This window comes from Phaseolus vulgaris, chromosome 3 (genome assembly GCF_000499845.2).
Source record: "Phaseolus vulgaris cultivar G19833 chromosome 3, P. vulgaris v2.0, whole genome shotgun sequence".
NCBI classification, from domain to species: domain Eukaryota; kingdom Viridiplantae; phylum Streptophyta; class Magnoliopsida; order Fabales; family Fabaceae; genus Phaseolus; species Phaseolus vulgaris.
The window spans coordinates 22460848-22470827 of record NC_023757.2 but is presented as its reverse complement, the minus strand read 5'-3'; positions in this window follow the sequence as shown (position 1 = coordinate 22470827).

Genomic DNA, 9980 nt, shown 5'->3' with positions numbered 1-9980 from the left:
AGTGCTGTGGGGGTCTGTTCCCTCCATGGTCTTTCCTGCCCATAGGTATCGGGGAACACCCTGCCAGTGACTCGCTGGCGTTTGACGGTCTCGTCTCCCTCCACAGTCTTTCCTACCTGTGGGTATCGGGGAGGCGACGCCTGTGACTAACTTTGCTTTTCTTTGCTTTCGTCTTCCCCCATAGTCTTTCCTTCCTGTGGGTATCGGGGAGGTGACGCCAGTCGGTATTTGGGTTGGCGACGCCCGCAACATCTCGCGCTGTCGTCGCCCTTTACGTCCTTCCTGGCAACGCCTCGGGCGTTACCTTTACTTCAACATTGACCTTAATTCTTGCCTTGGTCAACGCCTGATAACAGCGAAGAGCCCAAGGCTTTGCCTTGCCATCCACGTGGCGCTCCTTGTATAGCTGATGGGACCTTCTGTCATTCGACTTGATCCACGTGGCGCTGCTTGCATGGTTGATGGGGTATCTAGTCATTCCATTTCCTGACTCCTGCTGTACCCCTAGCTCACTTTCGACGGCGCATCGTACCACTGGATATTCTGCTGATACGACGTTTTCTGATTTAAACCAGTGGTGCCAGCGTCATCCTTTCATCTTTTGCCACGTGTATCAATCGCGCGGTGCATCCGTTCGCATCGTTTGGCGCTCTAACCGCTTTATTTAACTCTTCAAACTCTGGAACTATCTTCATCCTTTTCTCACTCTTCATAACCTACTTGCGTTCTTTCTCCTTGCACCCTTCCTTCTTGCACCCTTTCTTCTCTGTCGAAGGGTTGTTCTAACCTTCGCTCCCCTCGCTCAACTCTTGCATTTCTGGCCATCCCGATCTTGTTAAAGAATGTCTTCTCACGATGCTTCCTCCAGGGTCCGTCCCAAAGACTTGTACCCTTGGGCCTCGAGTGAACTTCTTGATGAGTGTTCATGCTTGCTCTCCACCAGGGCCGTACGGGAACACAAAGGGGAGTTATGTTCTTATGACCACCGGGCCTTCGCAAGGAGGCACGATGACGACATCGCTGTGCTCCCTTGCACTCTGGGGAGCCAGTGTGTGGAGACGAACGGGCCAACGACGGGGTCCCTTTCTTTTACTTTTACCAGGTGGCGTTCAAGACCATCGGGGTGCGCTTACCCTTCTCCTGGTTCGAGAAGGAACTGCTGACGGAGATCAACGTTGCTCCGGCCCAGTTATACCCCAACAGCTAGGCCTTTGTAAAAGCCTTCGACGTTCTCTTCGGGTTTCTGGGTTGTGCACCCTCGGTTGACCTCTTTCTTCATTTCTTTGAGGTGAAGAGAGAGAGACACAACCTCTGGGTAACTCTCAGTAACGTGCCCGGGAGGGTTCTCTTCACACCTTTCCAGAGCTCGTTCACCGGGTGGAAAGGCCGGTTCTTCAAGATCTGTCGTACTGACCTTGTTCCCGACGCTCTGGATGGGTTTCCGCTGTACTGGGTGAGAGAGGAAAAGGCCCTCAAAGCCAAACCCCTCAAGAATCTGGCTCCAAGTGATCAAATAGCTTGTCGGATTCTTGCTGAGGCGGGAGGCTTTGACTCTGCTACGGTGATCAGCTTGGAGTTCAACGCTAGGACTCTTGAGAAGTACATATGTGAGAACCACTGCCTTAGGCAACTTCGGCCTTCGTTACTTTCTAACTGTGCCTGTCTTTCTTCACGGTGTCTCTAATACATTTGTTCCCTTTGTGCAGGTTCGAAAATAAGCCAAGAAAAGAGGACACGACTTACTCGAGCGCTGCGTGCTGGAAAAGGGGCTTCGCCTTCCTCCAGTGATGACTCTGATGAGCGCTGAGAAGTGGCTTGTTTGTGTTTTTGCATTTTGTACTGAACATTGCTTGTAACAACAACTTTCCAATATCATAATTCTTTACAACGCCACTTTACTTTGCATATGCTTCATATACCGCGCGACTTCCTTTCGTCTCGTTCTGCCAACGATGCATGCTTTTACTTGGGCGACGCCTTCTTTCTGGGCGACGCCAAGACCTAGGCGACGCCTTCTTCCTTGGCGACACCATGGCCTAGGCGGCGCATCACATTACTTCTAACAAGGAAAGATAAAGGCTGAAAACCAAGGCACTTCTTTTTCTCAACTGGTTTTTCCATTTATTAGGGTGACCTCATTAAAAAACCCCCGAAAGGGAAAAAGAGCGTCCCCTTCAACTAAATTGTTACATGCTGCTTACATAAGTCAACTGAAATAAAATTTTAAGTTGGCTGCATTCCAACTGCGCGGGATAGGGCCTCCATCTAAAGTCTCTAGGTTGTACGAACCGTTGCTCTTAGCCTCAGTAACTCTGAAGGGCCCAGTCCACTTGGGAGACAGCTTATTCTCCAACTCGTATGGATGAGCTTTCCTCATCACTAGGTCGCCCACCTGAAACTGTCGCGGCTTTACTTTAGAGCTATATTGCCGCTCCACTCTTCTCTTCATCGCTTCAGCTTTTATTCTAGCTTCTTCCCTGGCCTCTTCTAGCAGATCCAGGTTTACCCGTCTCTCCTCATTAGATTCCTCCACCACAAAGTTTTGAAAACGCGCTGAGCTTTCGTGTATTTCTACTGGAATCATCGCGTCCAACCCGTACACCAAACTGAAAGGCGTCTCCATAGTAGAGGATTGGGGCGTGGTGTGGTATGCCCATACAATCCTTGGCACCTCTTCCGCCCACGCCCCTTTGGCCTTCTCTAACCTTCTTTTTAACCCCCTCAGCAGAACTCTGTTTGCTGACTCTACTTGTCCATTGGTCTGGGGGTGTCCGACCGACGCGAACACTTGCTTGATTCCCAGTTCAGCGCACAGATTTCTCAACTGCTGACTGGCGAACTGGGTCCCGTTGTCAGATATCAGGCGCCTGGGTACGCCAAAGCGACACATGATGTTTCTCCACACAAAATGTTGTACCTTATGCGCAGTGATTTGTGCCACGGGCTCTGCCTCTATCCACTTAGTGAAGTATTCTATGGCGACGATCAGATACTTCATCTGCCTGATTGCCAGTGGGAAAGGGCCCAGGATGTCAATTCCCCATGTGTGGAAAGGCCACGGGCTGTATATGGACCGCAACTCTTCTGGCGGCGCCTTGTGCCAGTCGGCGTGCTTTTGGCATTGCTTACACCGCTGGGCGTGCCGTGCGCAATCCTCTTTCACTGTTGGCCAGAAGAAACCTGCGCGTATTACCTTGGAGGCTAAGGACCTTCCTCCTACATGGCTTCCGCAGATACCTTCGTGTAGCTCCGCCATTATCCTGGTGCACTCATCGCCACTGACGCATGTTAGGATAGGGTGAGTGAAACCGTGCCTGAACAGCACCCCATCCACCAAAGTATATCTTGCGGCATTTCTTTTGATTTTCTTACCCTCTTCAGGGTCCACTGGAAGGGCCCCATCCGCCAGGTATCGTTTATAGGGCGTCATCCAGGTGTCTCCCTTGGACAGGACACAGACCTGCATCTGCTCTTCCTCAGACACACCCGCGTATATACTGATGCGGGGCGCCCTCTGCGTATCTTGGGTCAATGAGGAATGACTCCTCGGCCTTCCCCTTGATGCATAAATCTGGAGGACATCCACCCTGTTGTCTTCCACGGATCGACGCGGAGCTTTGAGAGTCTCCTGGATCACTGTCCTCTGTCTACCCCCCTTGCCTGAGCTGGCCAGCTTTGCGAGCAGGTCAGCTCTGGCATTCTGCTCCCTCGGGACGTGTATTAACTCAAGAGCGTTGAACGCCCCTCTCAACAACTGGACGTATTTTAGATACGCCGCCATCTGTGGGTCCTTCGCCTGGAACTCACCCGACACCTGCCCCGTAATCAACTGAGAGTCGCTCTTCACTAGGAGGTTCTGTGCGCCCATCTCCTTGGCCAAGAGCATTCCTGCAATCAGGGCTTCATATTCTGCTTGATTGTTACTTGCCTTGAAGGCAAAATGCAAGGCCTGCTCGATCAGTATGCCGTCGGGTCCTTCCAGCACTATTCCCGCACCACTCCCTTGTTGGTTTGAGGAGCCATCAACCGAGAGCAGCCACTGTGAACTCGCTTCCACCTCTTGCTCACCTCCGGGCGAAAGTTCCACTACAAAATCCGCGTACACCTGCCCTTTGATGGGTCCTCTAGGCTCGTACTGTATGTCGAATTCTGACAGCTCCACTGCCCAGCGTACCATCCTTCCTGCCACATCGGGTTTCTGCAGCACTTTCTGTATGGGGTGATTGGTCATCACTACCACCGTAAAACTGTGGAAGTAATGACGGAGCCTCCTAGTAGAAAACACTACCGCCAGCGCCGCCTTCTCCAGTGCTTGGTACCTTGTCTCAGCCCCCTGTAAGGCCTTGCTTACAAAGTAGATGGGCTTCTGACTCTGGTCCTGCTCTTGGACCAACACAGAACTGATGGCCCGCTCCGCTACAGTAAAATACAACCGGAGGGGCACGCCCGTTACCGGCTTGCAGAGAACCGGTGGCGTCGCCAGGTACTCCTTCAGCTTAATGAAAGCCGCTTCGCACTCATCAGTCCAGGCAAAGCGACTGTTTCTCTTGAGGCACTGGAAGTACGGGTACCCCTTTTCTCCTCCGGCGGAAACAAACCTCGAGAGCGCCGCCATCCGCCCTGTCAACTGTTGCACCTCCTTTACCGATGTCGAACTCCGCATGGCGATAATAGCCGCACATTTGTCGGGGTTCGCCTCTATTCCCCTCTCGGTGAGCAAAAAACCCAAGAACTTACCGGCCTCTACCCCGAAAACACACTTTTCGGGGTTCAACTTGAGGCGGTATTTGGATACTGTGTTGAACAACTCCTCGAGGTCTGCCATGTGCTGCACCCTACTCTGCGACGCCACCACCATGTCGTCGACATAAGCGTACACATTCCTCCCAAGCATTGGCGCCAGGACCTTATCCATTAGCCTCTGCATGTCTCCGTCATGAATGCAGTTTTGCTCTCGTCTCTTGGGTGCATCTTGATTTGGTTGTACCCTGAGAAGGCGTCCAGGAAACTCAACACCTTGCTGCCGGACGCGCTGTCTACCAAGGCGTCGATGCTGGGCAGCGGATAGGAATCCTTTGGGCACGCCTTGTTCAGGTCCGTGAAGTCAACGCACATTCTCCACTTTCCGTTCGCCTTTTTCACCAAGACGACATTGGCGAGCCACTCAGGGTACTGAATCTCCCTAATGTGGCCAGCACTCAGGAACTTCTGCGTTTCGTCTCTCACCACCTGTTGTCGTTCCTCATTGAACTTCCTCCTTCTCTGACGCACGGGGCGGACCGTGGTGTCCATGCTGAGGTGGTGACACAGGAAATCAGGGTCGATGCCTGGCATATCCGAGGCGGACCATGCGAAGGCATCCAGGTGGCGCGAAATCACTTCTACCACCCCTTCCTGTTCTTCTGGGCTTAGCGAGCTTCCTAACCTGAAAGCTTTGCCGCCAATCTCCCTTTCTATGGCGTTAGCTGCAGGCTGCTCCCTGCTATCATCTTCGACGGACGCCGCCTCTTCGACAGGCGCCGCCTCTTCTACGGGCGCCGCGTCGTCAGGGCCTTCCTCCATTGGCACACCTGCTTCGGGCCTCCTCTGCTATGGCCGCTTCGGGCGTCTGCCCAACGGGCGTCGCCTCAACCATCGTCGTGTCCGCTCTTGGCGGACGTTCATACACCATAAATACGCCTCTCTTCGTCTTCAGGCTGTTTTCACAGCATTTCCTCGCCTCCTCCTGGTCTGACCTGATGACTATCACCCGGCCATTGAGGTCCGGTAGCTTCATCTTCATGTGGCGGGTGGAGGACACTGCACTCAGACGGTTTAACGCCGGTCCTCAACTCCAGGTACCCCCGGACCTCTACCTGGTTATCCCCAAACCCATACAAGCATCCCGTATAGGGACTCAGCAGATCGGGGGACAACCGTAACTTATTAAAGGTCGACAGAAACATGACGTCTACCGAGCTTCCTTGATCAACAAGCACTCTGTGGACCTTCCTTCCAGCTGTGACGACTGAGATGACAACGGGATCGTTGTCGTGGGGCACCACATCTCGGAGGTCTCTTCTTGTGAACACAATATCTGACTCCCAGGGCTCCCCCGAGAGCCTCTCTTCGATTGAATTCACCCCCCTCGTGTATTTCTTCCGCTGGGAGGCGGTGGGTCCTCCGCCGGAAAAACCTCCAGCAATGGTGTGGACCTCGCCAAGCACAGGCATCTCGTGTGCTGGCTCATCTGCCGGCGGCGGCAAGGTGGCGGTCGTGGTGGAATCTGCGACATAATCTTTCAAAAACCCAGTCCTCACCAGCTCATCTAGCTGGTAGCCCAACGACAGGCAATTATCAATTTGGTGCCCGAAAGCCTCGTGAAATTCGCACCAAGAGTCTTTGCGGGGCCCTAACACCTTGTCGGTCTTCGCCGGTCGCCTCAGCCTCTCGGCTATGTTGGGTACGGCGATCAAATCCTTCAACTCAACTACGAAGTTGTACCTCGCCGGTCTTGCTCTTTCTCTGGCGGGGCGTTCGCCTCCTGCTGGGCCCCGGGGCTGGGGCTTTCTGGCCTCGTAGGGCGTCTCGCCTCTGGCTTCTTTCTCCCCGTCGTGGTCTCATTGACTCTGACGGGTTGAACTCGCGCCGGTCCCCTCGGGCGTGAGGGCACGGCGCTGGTGCGCTTCACACATACCTCCCCTTCCGAAGCAATATGCTCTACTGCCCTGCGCCATAATTCAGCGAAAGTCCTAGGGCGATTACGGATAATGGATTCTCCGAAGGGGCCGGGGCATACGCCTTTCACAAACGCGTACACGATCATAGGCTCTTCTGTTGTGCCAACCTTCACGACCTGGGCCCCGAAGCGATTGATATACTCCTTCAGGGTCTCCCCCTGATATTGCTTCACGTCGAAAAGGTCGTAGGAGACCGGCGGCGGGGCCTTGTTGGCTAAGTACTGTTCTCGGAATAACCGCGACAATTGGCGGAAGGATGTGATATGACCTTCTGGGAGGCTAATGAACCAGTCCATAGCCATCCCGGTCAGGGTGCTCATGAAGAGCTTGCACTTGGCAGCATCAGAACCGCCTATCAGGACCATCTGCGTGTGAAATGCAGCCAGGTGCGTCTCTGGGTCCTCCATCCCGGTGAAGATCGCCTTGGGTCCCGCGAACATGTTCGGGATTGCTGCGTCTAGGATCTCCTGCGAGAAAGGAGTGGAAAACTCCCTTGGTGGGGAATGGTTCTCTGTCTCGTCATGCCCAGGCCGCCTCCTATCGTTTCTCAGGCCCTGGCGCAACTCCTCATTCACACGGTGGAGCTCTTCGTTCCGCTCATGCGAGGCGGCAAGGTCTGCCTGCATGCGCTCCTGCTCCATTTTCGAATCCGCCGTGTCCTGCTACAGCCCCCTCATTATTTCCAGGACCTGCTGCATGGATAGGTCTGCTGGGGCTGCGCGCGCTGCTCTTCGTCTGGTGGGGGCCATTGTCGCTCCAAACTCCTTCAACGTTACTGTAACTTGATAAACCTTCTCGAACTTGTGATGGGACTGATGTTTTATATCTGCCCCACGGTGGGCGCCAAATGTTCCGTCCGGTTGACCGGGACGTCTTCGTGCACGACCTCAACCGTCAGCTGGGGTCTCCTTCCCGCTGGTTGCCGGCGGATTCCTGCAAAAAAAGGGGACAAAGAGGCGCCCTAGCGGCCGTGTGCACTCCGACGCTCAAGTCAGCCAGCAAGAAACACCAAAAAACTGTCCACCCACGTATCTGAGCACCGCGTGTGGCACTCTGAAGGTGGTAAAAGAACTGTGTATATGTGTGTGTGTTGTCTCCTTCAGGCAAAAATATTCTCCAGTCACTTGTACGTAATCTTAAAGCACGGGCAAGCAACCAGAGAGTTTCTCGTAAATTTGCCAAAGGTTCCAACCATTTTTCCAACATTCTCCGTGCTATTTAAATACCCTAGCATTTAAAGCGCCTTAAAGCGCTTTTAATCACAAACGTAACACACTCATTAAAGCGCTTAATTAGAAAACGTAGCGCATTTAAGACGTTTGAAACGCTCGGGAGCCATTATAGTACTTGAATGCTCGAAAGGGAAACTGTATTGAATAACTTTTAATTACCTGGCACCTGACTAAACGGTGTTTCTATTCTGGCATGGCTGTCGTACACGTGGAGGGCCTCACGACGCCATGACCCCATCTGGGGGCGCTTCGGCCCACCTGGGGACGTTTCTACGTGTGAGTCCTCCTGCTGAGAGTGCTACTGCGCTAGGGGTGGCCTTTTGGGTGCCAACTCATGCCCCCAAGTATCTAGCCACTTACTCTGAGAGCGTATCTGCCTTCCTCTCGCACCCTGCACCCGGTTATCCTGGGCGTGACCTTCCTCTTGGGTCGTATCTGTCCCGAAGGCGTCTCTGGGGCGGCAGGGGTACTTCACGAGTCAGGCTGCCCTTCACTGGTACTATCACTATGGCCTTGAAGCCACCTTTTCCTTCTCTTTATCACTTTCCCGAGATATCGGGTCCTGAGGCTTTCCCACGGCGTCGCTCCCTCCATGGTCTTTCCTACCCATGGGTATCGGGGAACCATACCGTGATTGCCTTACTTTTACACTGTTTGATCTGGCTAAGCCCTGGTTGGGCGACGCCTCCACCCAGGCGACGCCTTGCCTTGGCGACGCTTCCACCCAGGCGACGCCTTGCCTTGGCGACGCCTTGTCCTATCTTGGCGACGCTTCCTCTTGGCGTCTCTACACCTGGGCGACACCTTGAGTTGACTTTGACTTTCCAGTCGTTGACTTTGACTTAGTCAACGCCCTGATACGGGACGGTACAGTAAAGAAAATGCATGAGAAGATTAAACTCCAAATACAACAACAAAATGAGAAGTACACAAAATACAACAATAAAGGGAAGAGAGAAATAATTTTTGAGGAAGGAGACTTAGTTTGGCTTCACCTTCGCAAAGATAGATTTCCAACTCAAAGGAAGTCCAAACTAAGTCCCCGAGGAGTTGGACCTTTCCAAGTTCTCAAGCGAGTCAACAACAATGCATATAAATTGGACCTACCTCTTGAATATGGAGTACATGACACTTTTAATGTAATTGATCTTTCTCCATTTGTAGGTACCAATGACGATGACGAGCTGGATTTGAGGACAAATCCTTTCCAAGGGGGAGGGGATGATGGAGGAGGGCCAAGCACATCTAGCCAAGGCAGCCAAAGCCCAAACCATGAAAAGCGTCTAGACGAAGGAGAGCGTCTAGCTCCAAGGAATGAGCGTCCAGGACGTGAAGAAGGGAGGCTACCCATGGAGCGTCTAGATGTGGAACTAGACCGTCTAGGTCCTCTCACAAGGTCAATGGCTAAGCATGTACAAGCACAAGTGGATGAAGCCACGGATGGAAGAGAGAAAGCCTTGTACATGTTGCATAAAGGGCCAATAGGGGTACTTAGTAGATAGGGTAGTGTAGAAAGCACATTTGATGGAAACATTCCAGAAACTTGCTAGGTGTGACCGGTCATAGCACATGGCCTATGCTTTGCATTTCATTTGGTTTACATTTCATTATGTATTAGCTTAAGAATCACGACCATCTAGCTTATAAATAGGGAGGCCATCTCTTTGTATTTGCAAGTTTATTGTGAGTAAAGTTATGCTGCCATTTTGTGCCATGCTTTGCTTCTCCCTAGAATTCTAGGCTCTAAACTTCATCTCCTTCACCTCTCCTTGGGTTGGCCGAACCTCCCTAGCTTCATACACTTCATGCACCTTCAAGATCAACACCACTCCTAGGAGGATCTTGCTCACCTTCATTCATTGCTTCCGCCCCATTACTCTACATTGATTCAAGAAGAACTTCATGAAATGCCATCACACAGCGTGAATTCTGGAAGTTTCTGTAGTTTCTGTATGGTTGTGTGCTGGTGCAACCATTTTCCACTGTTCGTTCGAGCTTTTGTTCGGTGAATTCGAGTGTTCGTTCTGCC